We start from the raw sequence: 23,986 nt of genomic DNA, 5'->3' as shown, positions 1-23,986 counted from the left end.
ATCAAATCTTAAGCAGTTAATCAAGACAGATACTGCTGTGCAGGATCGAGTATTGTGTTTTTAATGAGAAGTTGAGCCAAGGTCCCATGTATGTGATTGGGAGGAGTAGGTGAGTGGCAAAGAATTACTATGTTGGAGCTCCCATGACAATTTGGGCAGCATCGTGGCATAGTGGTTAGCACTGCTGCCTCTCAGCGGCAGGGACCCAGGTTTGATTCCTGGCTTGGGTCACTGTCTGTGGCGTCTGCATGTTCTCCCCATGTCTGCGTAGGTTTCCTCCCACGGTCTGAAAGATGTGTTGGTTAGGTGCGTTGTCCATGCTAAGTCCTCCCTCAGTGTACCTGAACAGGCACCGGAGTTTGCCAACTAGGGGATTTTCACAGTAATTTCATTAGTGTTAATGCAAGCCTACTTGTGACACTAATAAGAAAAATAAATTCAACAACTCTCTGCATTTGTCTAGAGGGTGTCTTCATCATTTTCACCAGCTGTCAACCTGCTTTAGCCTTGGGGCCCTAGCCAAAATGTCACTGTTCCCCTATTGGCATCCCAAGACCTACCTGAATTCAGCAGGCATCCCTTATGTCACAGACATCTGGGATCAGGGAAAAGGAAGTGGCAAGTGAGGCTGCTTTAATTTAGTCTTTTCCAACCCAGTGGGGACCTCAGATTGCTCCCATAGGACCTTTCCTTTTCATTTTAATAGGACAAACTTGCATGTGGATTATAGGGTCAACAGCAGGGTTCTGAGGAATGTAGAGGAACAGAGAGATCTTGGGGTTCATATCCACAGATCTCTGAAGGTTGCCACTCAAGTGGATAGAGCCGTGAAGAAGACTTATAGTGTGTTAGCGTTTATTAATGGGGGGGGGGGGTGGTTTTTTTTTTTAAGAGTTTAAGAGTCGTGGATTTATGCTGCAACTATACCGGACCTTGGTGAGACCACATTTGGAATATTGTGTGCAGTTCTGGTCTCCTCATTATAAGAAGGATGAGGAAGCATTGGAGAGAGGGCAGATGCTGCCTGGTTTGGAGGGTGGGTCTTATGAGGAAAGGTTGAGGGAGCTGGGGCTTTTCTCTTTAGAGTGGAAGAGGATGAGAGGCAACTTAATAGAGGTTTATAAGGTGAAGAGGGGGATAGATAGAGTGGACGTTCAGAGACTATTTCCTTGGGTGGAAACAGCTGTTTCTAGGGGGCGCTCATGGTGGGAGATAAAGGAGGGATATTGAGGTAGGTTCTTTACTCAGAGAGAGTGGTTGGGGTGTGGAATGCATTGCCAGCTGTGATAGTGGAGTCGGGCACTTTAGGAACTTTCAAGCGGTTATTGGATAGACACATGGAGCACACCAGAATGATAGGGAGTGGGATAGCTTGATCTTGGATTTGGAAATAGTTCGGCACAACATCGAGGGCCGAAGGGCCTGTACTATGCTGTACGGTTCTATGTAGAATTTTTCTTCTGTGAAATGCTCCAAGTGCTGGTCAAAGGTCAGCGAACCTTACCCACTGAAGAGAATCAGATTTTAATAGTCAGATTTTTGATTTGATTTATTGTCACATGTATTAGCATGCAGTGAAAAGTAGTGTTTATTGTGTGCTATATAGACAGAGCCTACCATTCATAGGGAAGGAAGGGAGAGGATGCAAAATGAAATGTTACAGTCATATTTAGAGTGTTAAGAAAGATCAACTTAATATAAAGTAGGTCCATTCAAAAGTTTGATGGCAGCAGGGAAAAAGCTGTTCTTGAGTGGGTTGGTATGTGACCTCAGAAGGTGAACGGGAGTATGTCTGGGGCACGTGGGGTCCTTGATTACGTTGGCTGCGGGAAGTGTAGATAGAGTCAACGAATGGGAGGCTGGTTTGTGTTGTGGACTGGGCTTCCTTCACAACTCTTTGTAGTTTCTTACGATCTTGAACAGACCAGGAGCCATACCAAGCTGTGATACAACTAAAAAGAATGCTTTATATGGTGCATCTGTAAAAGCTGGAGAGAGTCATAGCTGACATACTAAATTTCCTTAGTCTTCTGAGAAAGTAGAGGTGTTGGTGAGCTTTCTTAACTATAGTATCAGCATGGGGAGATCAGGACAGGTTGTTGGTGATCTGGACACCCAAAAAACTTGAAGCACTCCACCATTTCTACTTAATCCCCATTGGTGTAGACTTCCACTATGCTTCCTGAAGTCGATGACTGTTGCCTTCATTTTGTTGACATTGAGGGAGAGATTATTGTCATTGCATCAATTCACCAGATCCTCTCTTCCCTGTACACCGTCTTGTCATTGTTTGAGATGCAACCCACTACAGTGGTATCATCAGCAAGCTTGAAAATGAAGTTGGAGGGGAATTTGGCCACACAGTCATAGGTGTAAAGGAGTATGGTAAGGGCTGAGAACACAGCCTTGTGGGGCACTAGTGTTGAAGATAATCATGGAGGAGGTGTTGTTGCCTATCCTTACTGATTGCCGTCAGTGGTTAGGAAGTTCACGATTCAGGCACAGAGGGAGGAGCCGAGGCCCAGTCCAAGGAATTTAGAGATGTGATTCATAGGAATAATGGTGGTGAAAGCTGAGCTATAGTCGATAAATAGGAGTCTGACAGAGGTGTCTGTTATCCAGGTGTTCCAGGGTTGAGTGTAGAGCCAGGGAGATGGTGTCTGCTGTGGACTTGTTGCAGCGACAGGCAAACTGTAGTGGATCCAGGCAATCTGGGAGGCCAGAATTGATTTGTGCCATGACTAACCTTTTGAAGCACTTCATACTGATGATGTTAGAGACACTGGACAACAGTCATTAAGGCACACAGCCTCGCTTTTCTTTGGTACAGGGATGATAGTCATCTTTTTGAACAGATAAAGATCTCAGATTGGTATAGAAAGAGGTTGAAGGTGTCTGCAAATACCCCCACCAGCTGGTGCGAAGGGTCAATATGCTCATCCAAGCCAATCACTTTCTGTGGGCTAATTTTCAAGAAGGTTGATCTGATATTTGTGATGGAGACCTTGGATACGGGTTTGGTCGAGGCTTTTACATGCCTTCAACTTGTAGCCTGCTATGTCTTGCAGACCTTGCCATAGTTGGTGGGAGTCCATGTGGCTAGCCTGGGACTCTAGCTTGGTTTGGTCGTATCTTTTGGCATCTTTGATGGACCTCCATTGATCAAAGACTCGGATTTTAACTTGAGGACAATTACATATGGGCAAAAAAAGACCTGGCCTCACCAATGACACCCACATCCCATAAGTGAATAAAAATACAATTTACCACCTCCATAAACTTGCAGTCATCTGAAACTCTATTGCCTATATTCTTATTAAAAGCCATTCAGCCATCACCTCCGTGAAGTGGATCCAAGCCAGGTGGTAAATTACGAAACAAGACAGATCTTTTCCTTGTTTGTAGGTTTATTCACAGGATGCAGCATTACAGATCTCTGCCTCCAAACTACCAACCCAGTGTCCCACTCTTTAGTACCTCTCTCTACAGCTCTTTATAATTCCCAATAAAATAAATTAACTAATAAACTAACAGAAAGCCCCTTAAAAGGGGTGCTGTAACAAAAAAGGCAAAACTTCAAAGAAAACTTTTCCAATTAAATTAAAATGTTGTTTCTGGGCTGATGATACACTCTCACCCCACTGCACCCACTGATCATGGAAGGCCTCAAGTTTATCAGTCTATACCATGTGTCTCCTCTTCAGGGACAGTCAGACGGGAACGTAGCCACAGAAGGAGGACAGATAGTCGGACTGAATGACCTGCTTTCAGTCCATCACCTATGTAGCTTTAACAACATGGCCAATCAAACATTAACTTGATGAGCTTTATTGGTTCGAGGTTAAGTATCTTCTCAATTTTGACATGGTCATTCTCGTGCTTAAATTGATCTATGGGCATTACCCCTCTCAATCTCTGTACTTTCCTCCAGGTCCATAGTCTCATTCTAGCCTCTTGAACACCCCCATTTTTAATTACTCCACCATTACTGGCTGTGCCTTTAGTTGCCTGGGCTAAAGTCTAGAATTTCCTCTTTATACCTGTCATCCCTTTATCTGACTTTCCTTCTTTAAGGTGATCTTTCAAATCTTCTTCTCTGATCAAACTTTTGGCCATTTTCTCTAATATGGCCTTAAATGTCTTGATGTCAAATTTTGTTTTCTAACGCTCTTTGGGATATTTATTATGTTAAAGTGCTACATAAAAACACATTGCTGTTATATAACATGCCTCTTGTCCATTATCCGAGTGGCAATATCAAGCTGTTAGACTGAGAAATATTGTACAAAAGTGGTGAATATTTGCTCATTAGTATCACCAATACTAATTTCTAGGTTTATCTCATGGTTCACTATCAAGTCCAAGCTGCCCATATGCTGACAATTTGCCGCAATCAGCTGCCAAGAATCTGCTTAAATCTGCATTTAATGTGTGGGGATTTGACCAAGTAAAATAGCTCAAAAGGAAAAATGAATCGTACAGCGCTTAGTCAAAAGGAACACACAGTGGAGGTATTTGAGGATGTATTTAATTTAGATTTGCTTTCAAAGTTAAGCTCGGCTGACCTTCAGAAAGGAGTTAGTCATGGCACAACACATTTCACAGCGTTGAGACAAGTTTTGAATTTGTGTGAAGACATCTCTGTCTGGAACACCTTCTCCAACAACCCCATAGTTTGCCTCAGCCACAGTCAAGAGGTCCCTGTTTACCTTTATCTGCTCCCCCTTCTTAGTTTAAAAGGAAATGTCAAGATGAGGAAACTTCAAATGAATGAATAAGGGCAGGGGATACTTCTTTTAGATGTAATTGAATTTTAATTTAGAAGTATTTCTAATCATGATGCAATTCAATGGTCAATTGTCAGCTTGGCAGTACAGTCAACTCTTGAATTAAAGGTTCAATCTTAAACCAAGTCCAGAACCTGTGCAGGATAGAGTGTTACTTTTTCGATCAGAAGTTGAGCCAAGATCCCATGTGCATGATTGGAAAGAGTGGGTGGGTGGCAAGAGGTAGGGAATTAGTGTGGGAGGTTGGATCAGGAACAGACTGATCACAACTTTAATGCCCTTGTGGTTGAACATCTAGTGGATTAGATGTGGAACAGCTGCAATGGACCATAGCCTTTCACAAAAGGAGACCAATAGTGGGGGGTAAAATGCAGTGAAAAACAGAGTACAAATCACAATTATGAATAAAAGATGGGAGGTAAGCAGAGAAAAGATTAAAAATTGAAAACTATTATTTAATTTTATCCAAAGGTTACATGGAGAACTTTTGATCAATTAAGAAGATTGATGCAATGGAACCAAGTGGCATATATGGCAACACCTGTCAACAAGGGCAGCACAATGGTTAGCACTGCTGCCTCACAGCACCAGGGACCAAGGTTCAATTCCAGCCTTGGTGACTGTGTGGAATTTGCATATTCTCCTTGCATTTGTGTGGGTTTCCTCCAGGCGCTTTGATTTCCTTCCACAGTCCAACGATGTGCGGGTTAGGTTGATTGGTCATTCTAAATTGCCCCTTTGTGTCAGGGGATTAGCAGAGTAAATATGTGGGGTTGTGAGAATAGTGCCTGGATGGCCACTGCAGGCTTGATGGGCCACATGGTCTCTTCTATGATGTATCAAACTTTTAAAATTTCAGAGAGACTTGGGCATACTTGAACACAAAGTTAGCATGTAGGTTAGCAAAAGCAAATAGTAAGGGAACAAGCTTGGTATGAAGTGTGCAGTACTGGTTTTCATATTTACAGAAGGATATTCTTGCATTGGAGCAGCAGCAAAAAGGTTCACTAGGTTGGTTCTTTGTGAGGGGGTTATCCTATGATGTGAGGTTGACTTAATTAAGCCATACTCTGGAGTTTCAAAGAATATGGGAACTGATCTCATTGAAACGTACAAGATTCTGAAGGGTAAACACTGTTGGAAAATCTAGAACATGGGGCACAGTTTTAGGATAAGGGGCCCATCAATTCAGACTGAGATGAGGAGAAACCTCACAGAAAAGGGTTGTGAATTTTGGAATTCTCTACCCTAGAGAGCTGTGAAAGCTCCATTGTTGAGTATATTTAAGGATGATTAGATAAATTTTTAGGCTCCAAGGGCTAAGGACTATAGGGAGTGAATAGGTAAGTTGAGTTGAGGCAGAAAATTAGAAATGATCTTTTTGAAAGGAGGAGTTGGTTTGAGAGACTGCACGGTCTCCTTTTGCTTCTATTTCTTGTATGTTTCGTCACCAGGCAGCATTTTTAGCGTTCCATCACTCAGAGTTTGACCAATTCTTCAAAAACTGAATACAATGCATCAAAACATTGACTGGACAATGTGATATATTATGCCAGGAATGAGTCAGAGAAAAGAAAACACACAATGTCAAAGAGGTCATGGTTCGCTCATTGAACCATTCATTCCCAATCTCTGGAGTGTTTATTTGATATCTTCATGCTGACTGTCTTTCCATTGCGAGCAAAAAATTTCATTATTGTTGGCAATTGTCCACCATGAAGTGTTAACTCCCGTTTCATTAATCAGTTTGCTTTGGATCCAGGCATATAAAAAGAGACTGTACCCACAGATTAGTGACTAAATCAACATATAATTCAGTGAGGAGAGGTAAGATTCCCAGAAAATCAATCACCACATGTAATATAGTACATGCCACTGTAAAGGATAAGGTGACCTTTGATAGCCCCAAAAACACAAGGACACAAAGTTCATGATGAGCAACTCACACAAACCCAATGCTTCCAATGCCAACTTAGTGCTGCCTGCTAATTTGCATGATTGCTGTGAGCAGGCAATGCTAAATGCTACACAATGCAGCAGGGGGCCAATGTTCATATGAGACCAGCACCTGTGGTGGAATTCATGGTTTCAAAGCTTTTTGAGACAGGCACCAAATTGAAAAAGGAAACTCACCATTTCAGTTTCTCAGGAAACTGAGATTGGAAACCAAAATGTCTGGAGAGTCTGGAGCTGATTGAAAGTATCTAAAAGGACACAGAAGCATCAGAACTCAGATGGTGATCCCTGTGTGCAGTACAGGGAGGTTGAAGAAGACACATTCTAGATTTAAAAGCTGAGAATAGGCTGCAGCTATTTCTGTTACATGAAGATAACAGACCAAAGATCGTGTCTATGGAATTCAGGCTGGTTAAGCATTACTGTCAGCTGTGGCTTGGATTAAATCCTCGAAGGGGAGCTGAAATTCTTAATGAGAAAGCCAAAGTTTTGGAAGACTCTGGGGGCTTTTCTCCCAAAAAAAATTCTAAGTGCTGAATTCTTAAAGTTTTTAAAAGTTTTTTTTATTAGTCACAAGTAGGCTAACATTAATGTTGCAATGAAGTTACTGTGAAATTCCCCGAATCACCACATTCCACCTCCTATTTGGGTCAATGCACCTAACGAGCACATCTTTCAGACTGTGGGAAGAAACCAGAGCACCCAGAGGAAACCCACGCAAACATGGGGAGAATGTGCAAACTCCACACGGACAGTGATCCAAGCTGGGAATTGAACCCGGGTCCCTGACGCTGATAGGCAACAGTGCTAATCATTGTGCTACCGTGCTGTTTTCGCGTGAAAACTGGAGTAACCCCTGTTGAGTTTTTCTTTAAGAAAAAAATCTCCCACACAGTGAGCACAGCAGCTTGCAGGATTCCCTCTGAATTTCAGGGGCCAGGGCCGATTACCATTGGAGAGGCCAGCAGCATAGCGCTGAGTGGGCTGCTGGGCATGCACCAATCTGTCAGCACCAAGATTGGCATATACACAGTGGCCTCGCACTGCCACCTCCCAGTCCTGTGACTCCACATTGCTATCCCTCCAACCCCACTTTCCAATCGCTGGCCCCCCAGCATTCTTTTAGACAAGCCCTGATGGGCAAGCCTCACCCACCTACACATACCCAGATGGCCAGCCCCAGTTGGCTTCCTCCCTCCCTCTGCTACGCATCTTCTGATCCTTTTGCAAAGTAGTATTGGGGACCCCCCCCAACCCCACCAATCACCTTTATAAACGCCACTCTCAATGAGCCCTGCCCCTCTGGCTCCACCATGCCCAGTGGGCAGTGCCAATGTGCTCCTTCAGCATTGCCGAGGGGGGGGGGTGGCACACCTCCCTGGCCTCTGTTCCCTCCGACTGTTCCCCATTAGTAGTAGTGGTGGGGGTGGGGGTGGGGGTGGGGGTGGGGGAATGGACCTGGGCCCGCTAATGATAGGGCAATCGCAATAAGGTAAAGATAGATAGATTTTTGAACAGTAAAGGACTTAAGGGTTATGGTGAGCGGGTGGGTAAGTGGAGCTGAGTCAACAAAAAGATTGGCCATGATCTTATTGAACGGTGGAGCAGGCTCGAGGGGCCAGCTGGCCTAGTCCAGCTCCTAGTTCTTATGTTCTTATATCTAACAATCTCTATTAACCATAGCCTATATCTAACATTTATAGCTTCACCTAATCCTCACACACTTAGCACTGACTTAGGTCTCACATCCACACTTCCCAGCTTGTATGCACTGCTGGTTAAACCATGACAGCCAGATCACCCAAAGAGATTGCACAACATTCACTGTCATATTTCCCCCTCTTTTACGGCACTAGTCCGTGCACAACTAGAAGAGGCAGCAGCTAATGGGCAAGGGACAGATGTGACTTAATCCCACAGAGGTGATGGTACTCACAATCATAGGTGCTGAGACTGTGTCAGTGTTGGGGCCAAAACCATTGACAATGACAACAGCATCATAGATAATCCTCTTCCTCACATCCCGCTTCCCTTGCATCCCACTATTGCCTTGGAATCCCAAACTGCAGATTGTGGAAACAGGCATTTCTCTGCTTTCCCCCTCCTTCAATCATTACAACCTTATCCTTGTGCCTTTCTCATTGCAGATATCCAAGAAGTAAAGAATGCCCAGGTAATGGTGGGAAGCAAATTGGAAGAGCAGAAAGACACATGAAGAAGAAACACCATCACTCATTCTCACAGTCACAAGTTCTAACTTAGAGGGTAGCTTAAGGACAGGATCTGCGTGTGATGAGACACCGCTGTGGATGGCCTGAAGCCAGGGCAAGGGTCAAAGATATTACAGATGTCAGTTCACCAGAGGGTTAGATCACACACAATTTCTATTTTGGAGGACTCAGAGAAGCACTTCAATGGGGCGAGTGACAGAAGGGTGATGGGTATGTGTAACAAAATGTGGTGCATTGATGGAACTACTAGAATACCTGTAAGCAAGGAACATGGAGGAGTCAGGCACCAACTTGGCACAGGGGTTTACACAGATCTCGGAGCCTATTACTATCAGCATGTACGTGGCAGCCAACTCCACTAACACAACTGTAGATCAAAGCACGATGTCACGTCTGACATCTCAGCTTCCGTTGCAGCACAAGCAGAAGCCACTCAGAGTATAGGTGTTCGTGTGGAAGCCAAGACTTCTGAAAGTCAGCTTGCTGCAACACAAATGAGATTGCTGCCATCCTGACTGTGGGGAACAGTGTTCAAAGGGGCTTGCAGGGTATATCAGCAGTATGGTGATCTGACCTTTAACAGACTACTAGGACTGCTGAGGAACTTCCCAGGCAAATACAGTATGATGGTCTGGCAATAAGAAGGGTTGACATGGGACTGGCCACAATATTGCCTACACTATGGTGTGGCATAACCCCAGTTTAGAGAGCAGTCTTATACCGGACAGAATCAAGTATAACTGCAGCTCCTAACTTAGACCTTTGTCTGTATATAGTTGCAAGTAGTTAATAAATACTTATTGTTAAACTACATAAAAGCCAGAATCTCTTCATGTGATCTATTGAACTACACACATCATACAACAGTAAGTGGTAGTGGTTCCATCAAGCATGAACCAGCCATCCTCTCTCAGAAAGGCAGCGTTCATCCTTCCAGCCACTGTCACTCTGCCAATGCCCATGCTATTGCATGCCAGCCAACTAGTCCAGATTTCTGACGTCAATACTGAGGTGACGTAGACTGAAGCTGGGCCTCCAAGAGCCAGAACTGTTTAAGGCCATCCTCCAGTGTCCTCCATTAAAGTCAGCAGCCTTCCATCAGCCATGTTGCAGCTACAGGAGAGATATGGTTTAGGAGCACCAGGACAGGCATAATACAAATAAGACACACATAAGACAGGTACTAAGGCAATACACAAAGGTGATTAGTTGATATTTCTTTGCAATATGGTTGTCTTGATTTATAAATTTGGCTTGAAATGTTTGTGTTGGCTTTTAATCTAGTTGTGACCGAGTGGATGCTGGGATGGTCAGTGGAAGAGGTAAAATAAGGTGGGACTGTTAGTGAATGAGAAATTGAGGTTGTGTTTAGTGGTATCACAGTTGAATGAGCGGTCACGGACAGCTTGGACAGAAAGGGGGCTGTCTAGGTTCCATTTCAGAATATTTACCTGTGCTGAAGATAGTGCTCCACACAATTTTAACAGTTGCGCAGCCGTTTCCCACTGGCCTTGACTCTTTTGGTTGGAAAGTGATCAAGCGTCAGGCTACCAAAGCTCCAGTCACTTAAATTGCCTGGATCTGCCTGCTGCCTCTTGTAGGATGACCGGCTTTCTGCATTGCCATCCAGGAGTGAAAATCAAAAATCTCTTAAATGATGATTCAGATAATCAGGTCACAAGGAAGCTCTGTTACATCAAAAACTTAACTCTTCAACAGACTGGCTTACCTGTCAGTTATTTAAAGCTAGAACCCAGTTTAACGAACTGACAATCACCAATCTTACAGCAAAACAGGCCTTTCTGTAGGACTGACTGTGGGGAACAGCATTCAAAGGGTTTATCAGCAGTTTGGTGATCTGTCCTTTATCAGACTACTAGGACTGCTAAGGAATTTCCCAGGCAAATATAGTATGATGGTCTGGCATAGAAAGGGTTAACATATGACTAGCCACAGTATTGCCTACACTATGATGTGGCATAACCCCAGTTGAGAGGGCAGTCTGGTACTGGACAGAAAAGTAGAAGGGTCTGGGCTGTAGCTCATACCAAGGTTATTCAGGGGTATATTCACACAAAGTAACATTGCCAATTCCTTATCAACAGATAGAAGGGAGGCCAGAAATGTCAAATGCTTCATAAATGTTGTCCAAGGCAAAAATTTATAAACAAGAGTTAAATCAAAATTCAGAATTGATTTCACTATGTTCTTTTGCATCAAAATTATTATATTGCACGACTTTGAGATCTGAACATTGGAAGAGGTTGTCGATTGGCTTAATTAAGGCTGCCTATTAATGTTGAGCTATTCGTGATTCCTAAGATACAGAACCATTTGTACCCACATTGGGCTGAGTAATGGCAAGAAACATTTGCATAATACAAGTGTTAGATAATGTATGACTATTTCCAATGAGAGAGAAACTAATCATCTCTCCAGCTGAATCATCTCTGGCAGCATCTGTAAGGAGAGAAAAAAAGCTGATGTTTCAAGTCCAGATGACCCTTTGTCAAAGCTCACTGAAACCTTCTTGTCTATGTCTTAGTATATTTATAGTCACTGAATCAGGAGTGATCACTTACAGTTCAGGCATATCTTCAATACTCTCCATGTTCACACTAAAAAAGGTTGTTTCAAGATGCATTCCAAATTCCACATGATCCCAAACCTGTGTCATTATTCAGAACCGAAGGCTGTGCACAGAATGGTTTATCCGAGTAACAATTCCCTCTATTTGTGGTTTAACTGGAATGTGTGCTGACTGTGGTCTCCTTACTTCTTAAAACACTACATCATATCTTTTCATCAAACCACTGCATCTACATGGCAAAACTGATAGATTTACAGTCCGCATGGAGTTACCAAATCCACGGTGCAAATTCAAATATACAGTCGGAACTAAAGATGTGAGAATTTTCTGACACTTCAACGCCCAAAAGCTTCTGAAATCCAAATCAGTTCAATTGTCTACAATCAAAGGCATAATGATGCAAACTACTGCACAGGATATTGTCCTGATCTCATGTGCTACTAATCAAAACAATGTATAATTTAAACTGGAACTAAGACAAAATCCCTGCATCTTAAACTCATTTCCAAAACAAATATTTCAACCGTATTTTGTTTCCCAGCTTCCGTTTTAAAATTTGGGCAATGAGGAGCGACAACTTTCATTTTAGTTCAAGTTATTTTAAAACAAAGACAGATTTTTCTCCAATTTGCCTCCATCTATATACATGATCTGCATGTAGGAACAGAATATAACATAGTACAATTTGTGGATGATAGGTGGGAAATCAGGCAGTGAAGAGGATATAAAGATTTTACAGATATATATATATATATATATGTATAGGCTTGGAGAATGGGCCAAAACTTGGCAGCTGGAGTTCAATGTGGATCAGTGGGAGGTTATCCATTTTGGTAGAAAGAACAGAAAGGCAAATTATTAATTAATTGGAATGCAGATTCAAACTGCACCTGGGCAGAGGGATCTGGGTGCCTATTTTCATGATTTGCAGAAAGTCAATGTGCAGCATCTAATAAAAAAGACAAATGGGGAATTGGCATTTATTGCAAAGGGACTGGAGTATAAAAGTAGAGAAATGTTGTAGAGACCAGTATTGGCCTCCTTATTCAAGGAGGGATGTGGTATCATTGGAGGCAGTTCAGAGGAGGTTTTTCAGATTAATTATGGGGTTGACACAGGAGGGCAGATTAAACAGTTTGGGTTTATACTCACTGGAGTTTAGAAAGAGGGGGAATCGGATTGAGGTACATAAAATTTTAAAAGAGATTGATAAAGTAAATGTAGACCAAATGTTTCCTCTTCTGAAGCAATCTGGGACAAGAGGTCACAGGTACAGGTTGCGAGGCGATAGATTTAAAATTGAAATGAGGAGGAACTATTTCTCAGAGGGTGGTGAATTCATGGAACTTGCTGCTCCACAGTGTGATGGAGTCTGAATCATTAAATGGTTTCAAGAAGGAGACAGACACATTCTAATAAAAAAGGGATAAGGGGATATGGGGATCAGGTGGGGAGGTAGATTTGAGACTGGGGAGAGATCAGGCTCGAAGGGCTGAATGTGTTTATTTCTGCACCTAATTCCTATGTTCCTAACCTTATTCCAGTGTTTCAGAAAAGAAATGCAATACAAGTGAAGATTGTGTAAAAATTCAATTTTACCAATTGATACCCTTACTATGTTCTTTTCTAACAGTTTTTTTTGCTTCTGATATTTGAAATTGCATGAATTTGTATCATGTCTTGGCCAAAAGCTAGTTAAATGATCAGTTCTTCCATTGTCCAACAAGGAACAGGGATAGAGGGGCCTGGCTGATCCTCCTTTTAACTGATTTCTTGCTGACTCTCTCCATTTTCTTTCCCTCATTGTCTCTGATAGCTGAGATATGGCAAAAATCACTTGTGATATCAAGTCATGTTACTCTTTGACATTCTACCTTGTTAGTGGACTATTTTAAAAAATGTAAGTAGATAATTCTACAAGGCTTTACAATCTGTTGTTTTTTTCTGTAGCAAAATCTCCAATTTTGAAAACTCTTTTTTTTGTAGAATTACTTTCATAGGAAGGAAGTCAATCAATAAGAATGCATGGCAGGAATTAGCTTCCTGTCTGGAAGATCCTGCAGATGCACACTGATGTATGATGCCAAACAATAAACAGTGTGGAGAAGTTCAATGCGATTTCCAGTAAAGTAAACTAAAACATTCACTGCACCGCTGGAAAATTTAAAATCAAAAAGGCAAGGAAATAAACATGTTTATGTCCCAATTAGAAGGTAATAAGTTCAAGTTCATGGGCTGCCTGCCATTAACAGCCACTGGTTCATCAACTCTATTGCAGGTCATTGAACTTATTCCTACGTGCAGTCCAAGCATTCTAGAAAAAAAAGGGTAGGGTGGAAACAAGCAACAAATATTTGGAGGGGTGCCAATTTTCATCAGTATAATTGTGCCTGCCACATGCCAAATACGATGCATCTTGGAGCAGGACCACTACAGGGGGCCACAGCACAAACTGTCCCAGGACCGCCTACAGAACATGGCAAGCAGCACTGCATAAGACTGAAGTATCAGAGTGAAGGAGCATGATGAATGTGAATAAGATGCTGCAGCAATACTTGCATCAGATGCATGTCCAGAGACATAAACCAGAGGACTTTAAGAATAGTTTAATTTTACTTATTTCAATAAATGTAGTTTGACGACTTCAGGGCTCAGTCAGTTTGAGTATTTTTCACAGCATGTTGAATTGAATTTTAATATTTCATGGCTAGTACAGGAACCATGTTCACTGCATGTTCCTGCTGACAACAAAAGACAAACAATGATGAAAATACATTGTTATTTATTTGCCAATGAAATTACAGTAGATAGTGGATTGGGTTTATCAGGCAGCATTGAATCTCATCGTTAACCCTGAAGGAAGTCTCCCTGAAAAACCTGGGATCTATGTGGCCAGAACCTTGCTGCTCTTGGCGTGCAATGGATGTCCAGCATGGAGCTGTAGCAACATTATAAAGCAGTCCAGGTAGCCATACCCACATGATAACTTAATGGGGCCAATTTGAGTGCAGTCTGTCTGGGGACCTTTGGATTGCTGCACTGCCATGCTTAGAGGAAAAACTGAACATAACTGAGCATATGAGAATCAGGATATCTGATCTCCAGGGGTTAAATTTAGGAGGAAAGATTAAACAGTCTCAGGTTGTAGTCCCTGGATTTAGAAGGTTAATTGGTAATTTGATCACAGTTTTCAAAATATTAACAATAGATAAGGTAAATTGGGAGAAACTATTTTTAATAGCTGGGTAGTTGATTGGGAACACAGTTTAAAATTAGACCCATACATTTCAACAGTGAAATTAGCATGTACTCTTTCATGATAAGGACGGTAAAAGTTTGGAACTCTCGTCTGCAAATGACAATTGACATTAGATCAATTCTTAATTTCAGATCTGAGATCTAATAGAGTTTTGAAAATTCATGGGAGACGCCAAAAGGTATTAAGGGATGTGGGGCAAAAGCAAATACAATGAGTCACAGGTCAGTCATAATCCCTTTGAATGACAGAACAGGTGCGAGTGGATAACTGGCCTACTCCTGCTCCAATATTCTTAAGTTTCTAAGTCAATGGCTTGGAGTATGAATTCAGCAAATTTTCACCATACTTAATGCCACTAGTATATCCTTAAAATGTCATTAATATCACAAGTTGCTGAACTTTCACAAATTGAAGGACAGATTCAAAAAGTGTGCAGGTACAAAGGGATCTGGGTGTCCTTGTATACCAGTCAATGAAAGTGGAGAGGCACATGCAGCAAGCAATTAGAAAGGCAAAAGGAATATTAACTTTCATTGCAAGAGGATTTGAATTCAGAAGTAGAGACGTCTTACTGTAGTTATACAGGGCCTTGTTGAGAGCATACCTGAAGTATTGTGTGCCTCGTCTCCCTACCTAAGAAAGGATACACTTGTTATACAGGGAGTGCAGCAGAGTTCACTTGGCTGATACTGGTGTCGGCAGGACTGTCCTACGAAGAGAGATTGGTTTGACTGGGCCTATTTTCACCCGAGTTTAGAAGGATGGTAGGAAATCTGATTAAAATGTCTAAGGTTCTAATAGGGCTGGATAAAGTAGGTGCAGGAAGGATGTTTTTCCTAGCTGGGGGAAATCTAGAACTAGGGGTCACAGTCTCAGAATACAAGTAGACCATTTGGGACCAAGATGAGGAAAGACTTCCACTGAAAAGGTAGTAAACTTTTGGAATTTTCCACCACAGAAGGCTGCAGAGGCCAAGTCACTGAATGTATTCACTAATGAGATAGATTCTTAAAAAGATTTTAATTGCATCAAGGGGTATGGGAAGAAAGCAGGAATATGGTACTGAGATTGATCATCAATCCTAATCATATTGAATGGCAGCTCTGGCTCGAGAGGCTGAATGGCCTCCTTTTGTCTCTTTTCTGGTGGAATGTCAGATTTGACCAGTCAGGAATTTTGTGACAGATATCAGTTATAAGCCAAAATCTGACATTCATCAAACAGCAAAAAAGCTGGATGGTGTGTCATCACTGGTTATTCTTTCCCCAACTGTCCACCTTTCAGATATTTTCAGAGCTATGCTGAGGGGGCCCTGCGAACAACATCCCTCTCTATCCTTATCCGTTTGGTAAAGAGATTAATGGGAAGATAAATCAATATCTGAGGGTCACATGTAATCAGGTGATACAAGGAAGGATTCAGTATACTCATATTTCTCTGAGTAGCAATGTGCTAACATTTTTCAGTTCAATACCAGTGGTAGGTCTGTTTTGCCCATCTAATTGTAAAATTATTTTGGAAGTTAATTTTAATACGTCATTTTGCTAGTAAACAACCAATAGTCTATCTGAGACCACATCGAAATGTTGCAAGCAGACAAATGGACCTCAACATTTTTTAAGCTACTTTATTTCCTCACCTTCTAAGACCTTCCTGTTACACAACATTCAGAGACCAAAGGAGATAATTGCCTCCTGCTTTCCATTTTGTAATTGAGTGAGGGAGCAGGCTCCATCTTAACACTTAACCACCTGGCAAACAAAACAAGGATGGGATGGAAATTCAGTGTTGTCCATCCCAGTTCTAAGTGTACAGGTAGTGATACAGGCAAAACATGTCCTCAAAGCAGGACATTCGAGGCCAGCCTGAAATTGGGCCGTGGGGCCTCATTTATATGAGCTGGGTGAAGTGCTGATACCTCATTCCTCAACTCACCTTATCCGAATGAAGTGAACATTGAGCCACTGACTTCAGCCACAACAATCTGTAGTGAGATTGGGGAAGGGGATGCTGGGATACTGTGGAGTCAGGGGGAAGCACTCTACTCCTCTCGATACTACAGTAACACTTCTCATGAAACCATTCTTGATCGTGGTGAAAGCTGCTTTGCCTGATGCAGTCACTGAAGAGTCTGAACCAGAGCAAGCCCTTGGAAACTAATTTGCAACACGGGACCTGAAACAGGCTTTCATTATGCTATGCAAAGTTCCTAAAGCCTGTTTTCAGTGACCATCTGTGAATTCTGTGGCAAGTATCTTATCTCCTGACTCCCCAGTGCCTGTCCATCATCTACAAGGCACAAGTCAGAGGAGTGTGATGAAATGTTCGCCATTTGCCTGACTGTAGGTCCAACAACACAAGAGTCTCGAAGTCCACTAGGAAAAGCAGCTAGCATGAGCAGCACCCCACCCACCACTTTAAACATCACTTCTGTCATCATCGATGCACAGCGGCAGCAGTGTGCACCATTTATAATATTCACTGTAGCTACTCTCCAAGCTTCCTTCACCAGCACCTTCCAAACCTCTGCCAGCGAGAACAACAAGGGCAGCAGATACATGGAAACACAATCATCTACAGTTTCTCCTCTAAGCCACACATCACCCTAATATGGAACTATATTACCATTCCTTCACTGACTTTGGATCAACAGCACTCGGTGTATCTATAACAGATGGATTGCAGTGATTTATCACCACCATCTGAAAGGCAATTAGGGCTGGGCAACATATGTGGCCTTGCCAGCAATACTCACATCTCATGAAATTATTTTTAATGGACCTGGTGAATTAGCAGTGGTCTGACTGCATGACTGGCCCTGGGCTGTTGTGCTGTTAAATTTGACACCATTTTTATCCCTGAAATACTGTAACACAGGCTGCTCTTTTGCCCAGGGAATCCTATTTTTGTGAGCATGACATTACAAAGTTCCTCTTTAACTCCTGGTTGGTCCTGAGAAAGATTTCAAGTAATTCAATATTAATTCTGTACATTTACTGCAAAGTGCTCAGAATCTTACAAAATGACTGCCAGATTTGGACAACTCCACCCATCCCCCTCCCAATAACATGCCAAAAAATTGATGGTGATATAATGATGTTATTCTTCACGATTAAAGATTCACAACAGCAGTTGTACCATTACAAGAGCCATTATTATTACTGCAGCTAAAGCAATGTTTTTAAAAAGTAAGCTCTCTCGGGGAAGATTCCCTTTGTGTATTATATATTGTCAAATCATAATTATTTTAATAAATAATTTATGATTGCACTGCACAAAACGCACACAGGAAATTTCCATCATGTGGTTTCGAAAGTTGTTTGTCTCTTTCTTGTTTTTCCATACCAAATACTGTCCTCAACTACAGATAGTTGATTCTTAATTTGTTCCGAAGCACTGACCGACATCACTCTGTGGCAGCATTTCAGCAGAGATGTCTTTCTGATTCTGTCTCATTTCCTTCCTACAGGGAAGCACCTGGGCTTCACTCAGTGCTTCCTCACGGAAAAAGTGCTGAGACCAGCAATACAACATCTTAGGAATAGGTCACAAAGCTCTAAATGGCCATGAATAGTTCTGCCAACATCCTGTGCCACCTTGGCACCTTCAAAAGATTAAAGTGTATATTATTTAAAATCATAGGATCCCTACAGTAGAGAGGAGGCCATCTGGCTCAGTGAGTCCACACCGACCACAATCCCAGCCAGGCCTATTCCTGCAACTCCGCAGGGCAAAGCACATTTTACCCTGCTAATCCCCCGAACGCTAACAGACAATCTAGCATGGCCTATCAACCTAACCTGTACATGTTTGGAGTGTGGAAGGAAATCAGAGCACCTGGAGGAACCCACATAGGCATGAGGAGAATGTGCAAACTCCACACAGACAGTAAACCAAGGCTGGAATTGAAGCTGGGATCCTGACGCTGTGAGGCAGCAGTGCTAACTACTGTGCCGCCCACATTTAATTTGTACATTTGGCGTGTTTTGCAAGGTGAGATACTGGGGAGCAGAATGCTTTGAATTTCAGGTAGGTAGTCCTAGATAATTGATCGCTCCCAAAAATGGGTACACAGGAGGATGTTACACACTGTACATGCCTGTTCCTGTGGTTCAAGGACATGTTAAACTCAGGCAGGGAACTTCACTGCTTTGGAGTTGCAGCCAGCTCTACTTGCACTACTCATTCACTACGTGCCTGTTTGGGGGTGGGGAGAGGGGCAAGTAGATGTCCCTGAAGTGACTCAAAGACAATCAACACCACTTAATGAGTGCAAGCAAATGGCTGGAAATAGTTGAGACAGGGCAGTCAGTTTGTCTGATATCTCATCGGACGCTCTGTTGGGCAGTGAACGAAAGGAGAAAGGTTCTTGTTCCCCCGGTCAGGAGAAAACCTTTCTGACAACACTTCTGATGCCAGTGGGAAGAGGTCAATGCCAGGAGTTTAGCTGCCAGGACATGGCTGCAATGCAAAAAGAAGTTCAATGTCCTCACAAGAGTTGTCAAGGTAAGAATACTGGTCTTCCACTTTCTCGGGCTTTCATCACCTCCAGCCTCACTCTTCTCCATTCTACCATTACACCAATAGCTAACCCACATCTTTCTCTTTGACTTCAAGTGATGAGAAAGTGAGATATCTTAGCTACTTATCAAGAGGACAGTCTTCATAAAGACAGACCATCATTTAATCTGATCTTAGAAAGCACCTGTTTGGAGACTTACACCACACATACTTTAGGCACTAGGTTAGGAGAGGGGGCGTTACATGGTGGCTCACTAGGTACAACTATGCTCCAGCTAGGGCAGGAAGATAGAGCATCACAAGAGCCAGCTTGCAGCTGAATGTGATCTCATACTAACTCCGCCACAAAGGATTCAGATGCAGACTTCAAGGGGAAAACATGGCGAAGACTGAAAGACATGTAAAAAATTCTAGGTGCACTGGGCAGATTGTGCACAACCTTGCTGCCAATGGTTCAGGGATTAGAAGAGTCCAACTGCAACTTGCGTCAAAGCTTCACACCTAACATGGAATAACTAATCAGTTGCTTGAATTAGCTTGGCTCTGAAGACCAATATTGGCAGGGTTTCCACAGTGTCACATCACATCACACATGCAATAGATTCTCTTCAGACTCACAGCAGTGCCAAAGCACAGTTCCAGGAGGATTTTTTTTTAAAAAGATTATTATTCAGTCAGGGCACGTGGCATCACTGGAAGGACAATGTCTATTACCCATTTTACCCATTCTTAATTGTCCTTGAGAAACTAGTGGTGAGCCACTTGTGTGGTCTGCTCATTTCAAATGTTGAAATTAGGTTATACTGAATAACAATGACAGATTTCTTTCCCCAAACCAACATTTGAGAACCGGATGGACTTTTATGACAATCCAATTGTTACATGGTCACCATTTTACAAAGAATATACAGCATAGAGACAGGCCATTCAGCACATGTTCCATTCAAACCTCATCCATGTTTTTTCATCTAGATATACAATCATAATCATCTACTTCCTCTCCCACGAATGCTACCATATTTAGTTAATTAACGGAATTCCAGAAGCCATAGTGGGATTCAAACTCCTACTTTTGGATCATTTGATCAGGTTTCTGGATTATTAGTGCAATAATTTAATCATGATGCTACTGTTCCCATTCAGTCCCAGGAAGCTCCAGGGAAAAGACACTTTTTGTCCCATCTCACATCCTCTGGAAGGGGACTAAAGACATTAGAGTCCTCAGCATCATCAGTGCGGAAGTTCCAGTATCTTAAATAAACTATTTGTACCTTCTGTGTCATGCAATTGTCTTGCTTTATACAAACCACATCTTTATAAAGGCATACACAGAAATTTGATACCTATTGACACACCCAGAATCTCTCTTCTCACCTCAGGCCATCTCAAAATGATGGCAATACTCTCAAACAAGCCGTTTTCCCACCCATACATTGCATTGTTTCTGAAAACAGCATAACTTTTCCAAACAGCTACTTTTTCAACTAGTTTAAAAATTTGTTAAAACAAAAATTGTGCACTTTAGCTTTTGAAGAGGAAAACGTCAGATTGCAAAAGAATATTTCTTCCCAAATGTTTTGAAAGTTCTGACTGAAATCACAATCTATCCTCAGTGACTAGTACAGAGCCCACATTCAAGTTACACCATGGAGGAATACTGTGGACTTACTAATAATTTGAAAAAAACATACTTGATACTAAAAGAGGAAAAAACATTTCTTGCATTACAAACCAAACAGACTCATTAGAGGACTAGGAATTTCTTTGGCTACTCAAAGGGGATATTCATTAACATTTGGTCGGGTGAAAAGGTAAATAAAAGATTACTGCAAAGAAAACAGTTTGGAAATAGAGAAAAAGGATAGAAGTACTGTTCAGGTGGAAAAAAAACTGCAGGCTGCTTTTGCTACATCTAATAACAAGATTTGTTGAAAGCAAATGTTTTCTTAAAGGAAATCTGTAGAATGGCGGATTTTAACATCTTTTATTCGCAGCTCAAACTATCAGTAAAATAACAATATTCCGAATGGGAGCTTGAGACTCCTTGAAAGCCCTCTCATCCCCATAGCAACCAAACTTTCCAATCCAGGATAGAACACCATTTCTCCACAACCTGAACTCCAAGAAGCTAATTAAGGGTTCAGAAAGGTGCAACAAAAATGTTCCATTTACTTACAAACAAATATTTATTAGAATAAAAATTACATTTTAATTTTAAAGTCTTACAAATTTTAATCATTTTTAATTGTTGTGTTTTGGGTATGGGGGAACCTCTTAATGCCCAAATGAAGTTTGCGTTTAGGCACAAACGAGACACAAGAAACATTTGACTGCACCAAGGAACTTTGTATAAACCCCGAAGACCTTCCTTCAAGGAGTAAAACTTTAGAAACAAACAGGATATGATATTAGTTTTTTAATTAACTAAACCCAGTCATAGCGAACCGGTTTATTGCCTAATGTAATCCCGCTAAAATACTGAGTTATTGCTCTGTAAAATGCAAAGAGCTCTAACTCTCACGCACAGTATGGTCACAGAGTCAGCCAAAGCTCACTCACTGGCAACCTTCGACGGTCATTCCTAAGTAAGACAAATGTGTCACAATTATTTTCACGGCTGAACAAGCAGCCCTACCTTCCACTTCCACACGGGAGGGGTCTGTAGACAGACAGTTCAATGGGGACGGCACTCTCTTCAGTTTTCACTAATAAAAGGAAGGCATAAAATCGGTGTCTTCAGCAGAGTATCTCTGCAGCTGTCAAACTAAGCGGACGGCCGGGAATGAGCAGGATAGTGTGTCCGGAGAACCTCTTCCATCAGCGGCACGCCCCGCCGCTCTTCAACTCCACCTCCTTATTCCTGTACCAATTCAAAATAAATAGCTAAACACACACGTTTAAAATGCCGGTCGGATATCTGTGTTATTTCTTTATGACCATATTCAAGCTGGATAAATAGGTGGAAAAGCAAATTGGAGTGGGACATAATTTGCAAAGAGATATTGATAGTTTAAGTGGGCAAAACGTTGGCAAATGAAATATAATGTGGGGAAATGTGAATTTGTTCGTTTTGGAAAGGAGAACAAAAGAACAGAGTATTAATTAAAGGAACAAAACTGCAGAAAGCTGCGACACAAAGAGAGTTGGGGACACGTGCACTAAATACAGAAAGCAAGCACAAAGATGCAGCATGTAATCAGGAAGACGAATGGAATGTTAGCCTTTATTTCAGGAGGGTTGGAGTATAAGAGTATGAAATCTTGCTGCAGCTGTACAAGGTATTGGTGACACAACATCTGAAGTACCATGAGCAGTTTTTGTCCCATTATTTAAGGAATTATATTATTTTATTGATGGCAGTTTAGAGAAGGTTCATTAGGATGATCCCAGTATGGAGAGATTGTCTTATGAGGAAAAATTAAACGGGTTGGAACTCATTGGGATTTGGAACAATGAGGAGTGATCCCATTGAAAGAAATAGGATTCCTATGGGGTTTGACAGGGTAAATGCTGAGAGGATGTTTCCCCTCAGGGGAGAGTCTAGGACCAGAAGACAGAGACGCAGAATAAAGGACACCAATCTAAGACTAAGACTAAGATGAGGACAACTTTCTTCTCTCAGCATTGTGAGTGTTTGTAATTCCTCGCCATATAAAACTAGGTGGGCAGAGTCAATGGGCGGACTTTTCCCAAGACTGGAAAATTCTGCCAGAAGTCAATGGACCTTTGTATGGTCTGTCCCGTCCACCATGATTTCCATGGTGGGTGGGACAGGAAAATTCTGCCCAACGTGTATATTTAAGGCTGAGATAGACAGATTTTTGATCAGTAAGGGAATTAAAGATAATGGAAAAAGACGTGAGGAATGTTGGATCAGCCACAATCCTATTGAATGGCAGAGCATGCTTGCTTTATTCTATTTCTATTTTTTATTGTCTTAATAGACTAGGTAACCATTTGTTCTAAAATCTGTTGTGAGCAGATTCTTAAAAGTACAAAATTTCCATATTAAAATTGTGAGCACTTAGAAATGAGCAGTTTAAGAAAGGACCACCAGCTTGGATATGTTAAAGGAAAGGTTCAAAAAGACCTTTCATCTTCTTGGGACAACCAGAAATGAGCTTTAAATACAGATTCAATACAATCCCCCAGATCCTGCCATTGTTATAATTAAAAGGACAAATCTAACAGTTTTTTTTTGGAAGGAGTTACTGTACAGATAATGGAGTAGAATCAATAACATACAGATTTCTAGAAGGCATTGGATAGGATGTGTTACATAAGAACATAAGAACGTAAGAAATAGGAGCAGGAACAGGCCATCTAACCCTTCGAGCCTGCCCCGCCATTCAATAAGATCATGGCTGATCTGAAGTGAATCAGTTCCACTTTCCTGCTTTCTCCCCATAACCCTTAATTCCCTTGTCTATCAGAAACCTATCTACCCATGACTTAAATATATTCAATGAGGTAGCCTCCACCACTTCAATGGGCAGTGAATTCCAGAGATTCACCACCCTTTGAGTGAAGAAGTTCCTCCTCAACTTCGTTCTTTCTCCATTGCAGAAAGCTTGTGACTAAAACTCCTTAATGGGTAGATTCCTGACAAGACAAATCTCCAGGTGTTCTCTGGGAGTTTGTC

The 23,986-nt window shown here is 41.8% G+C and overlaps 1 protein-coding gene across 1 annotated transcript in view; it reads right to left on the bottom strand.

The window, feature by feature from the left end:
- ripor1 (RHO family interacting cell polarization regulator 1) overlaps positions 1-22,103 on the bottom strand; it is a 298,373-nt gene extending 276,270 nt beyond the window's left edge. Inside the window, exon 1 of the mRNA XM_080187058.1 lies at positions 21,980-22,103. The gene's annotated coding sequence lies outside the window, so the exon portion shown is untranslated. The remainder of the gene's footprint in view (positions 1-21,979) is intronic.
- Between the last annotated feature and the right edge of the window lie 1,883 nt (positions 22,104-23,986).

This window comes from Carcharhinus amblyrhynchos, chromosome 4 (assembly GCF_965287045.1).
Source record: "Carcharhinus amblyrhynchos chromosome 4, sCarAmb.v2.hapA, whole genome shotgun sequence".
In the NCBI taxonomy this organism is placed as follows: domain Eukaryota; kingdom Metazoa; phylum Chordata; class Chondrichthyes; order Carcharhiniformes; family Carcharhinidae; genus Carcharhinus; species Carcharhinus amblyrhynchos.
Note: the sequence above shows the minus strand (reverse complement) of the source record. Positions and strands in the feature narration are given on the sequence as shown.